Source organism: Jatropha curcas, chromosome 8 (assembly GCF_041381405.1).
Source record: "Jatropha curcas cultivar XTBG-Jc1 chromosome 8, XTBG_Jcur_1.0, whole genome shotgun sequence".
In the NCBI taxonomy this organism is placed as follows: Eukaryota; Viridiplantae; Streptophyta; class Magnoliopsida; order Malpighiales; family Euphorbiaceae; genus Jatropha; species Jatropha curcas.
Window position 1 is genome coordinate 21,532,159 of NC_143158.1, and position 1,775 is coordinate 21,533,933.

The 1,775-nt window shown below is 38.0% G+C and overlaps 1 non-coding gene across 1 annotated transcript; it reads right to left on the minus strand.

Moving 5' to 3' along the window:
- Nucleotides 1–545: 545 nt before the first annotated feature.
- LOC149494328 (small nucleolar RNA R71) lies at nucleotides 546–652 on the minus strand. Its single transcript, XR_016322356.1, has one exon. It is a non-coding gene; the product is annotated as a small nucleolar RNA R71 (small nucleolar RNA).
- Between the last annotated feature and the right edge of the window lie 1,123 nt (nucleotides 653–1,775).

Sequence of the window (1,775 nt, forward strand, 5' to 3'; positions counted from 1 at the left end):
GAACTGAACCCCTGATTTTTGATCCAGAAGTTGAGAAAACTTGCCGTAGAAACAACGCCGCTAGAAGAGCACGAGAAAACAGGTTAGAACAACAAGCAAATATGGACGACGAAATCAATCCTCAACCTCAGAACAGACCCCTTGCTGTAAATCCTCAAATCAGACATCAAGCTAATGTTCGCACCTTGCGAGATTATACCACACCTTCTCTTAATGGAGCTACTTCAAGTATCACTGGACCAAGAGTGGAAGCTAATAATTTTGAAATTAAACCAGCAATTATTAAGATGCTTTCCACTTCGATTCAATATGGAGGTCTACCTAGTGAAGACCCTAACGCTCACATCACAAATTTCCTGGAGATTTGTGATACATTCAAACAAAATGGTGTTTCTGAAGATGCCATTAAATTGAGACTCTTTCCTTTCACTCTTAGAGACAAGGCACGATCTTGGTTGCAATCATGTCCTGCTAGAAGTTTTACAACTTGGGAAGAATTAGCTCAAAAATTTTTAGCAAAATTCTTTCCATCTTCTAAAACTACAAAATTGCGAAATGAGATTATGACCTTTGTTCTTCATGATCAAGAAAGCTTGTATGAAGCTTGGGAAACATTTAAAGATTTATTAAGAAAATGCCCTCACCATAGTTTGCCTAAGTGGTTACAAGTTCAAACTTTTTATAATGCATTGTCACCTAATATTAAGATTACTTTGGATGTAGCTGCAAGAGGATCTTTTGAAAGAAAAGAGATCGATGAAGCATATGATTTAATAGAAGAAATGGCAAGCAACAGCCATTATCAAAGCAATTCCGAGAGAAGGAAAACTGCAGGAATATATGAGATCGATGCTATCACTGCACTCAATGCTAAGGTGGACAACATGGTAAGAAAGTTAGATTTATTAACCACTAAATCTGTGAATTCCGTTATGCAAGCTTATGACAGATGCAACGAACAACATGGAATTGGAGAATGCATGCTAGATTCTGCAAATCCTCAAACCTTGGAGCAAGTGAATTACGTGATGAATCAAGGGAGAAGGAATTACCCATACTCAAATTCTTACGATAATAGGTTGAGAAATCATCCTAATCTTTCATATGGTAATCCTAATAATACCTTGAATGCACCATTAGGTTTCATACCTCTAGAGAGAAAGTCTCATGATGATCTCCTCACTGCCCTCTCTAAATCACACATGGATTTCATGAACGAAACTAGAGAAAACAATAAAATCCAACAAGCTGCGATGAGGAACTTGGAGATTCAGATGGGACAATTTGCAAACATGATGGCATCCCGACCCCAAGGTACGTTACCTAGTAATACTGAGAAAAATCCTAAAGAACAGGTACAAGCTATCACCTTAAGGAGTGGCAAACAGTTGGAGGATATGCCCAGGATTGAGAGAGAGAAGGAAAAGCAGAAAAAGGTTCCCATCATTGACCTAGAAGAGAAGGAAGAAGTGAAACCTTATGTTCCACCTGTCCCTTTTCCACAAAGGTTGAAGAAAACGCAAGACGACAAGAGCTTCCTCAAATTTCTTGACATTTTCAAAAAGCTTCAAATTAACATACCTTTTGCTGAAGCTCTTGCTCAAATGCCTAGCTATGCAGAATTCTTAAAAGAAATCCTGAGCAAGAAAAGAAAGATCGATGATCAAGGAATGGTGCAGTTGACAGAGGAGTGTAGTGCAATCATTCAGAATAAATTGCCTCCTAAATTAAAGGATCCAGGAAGTTTTTCTATCCCTTGTAATGTTGGAAATCTT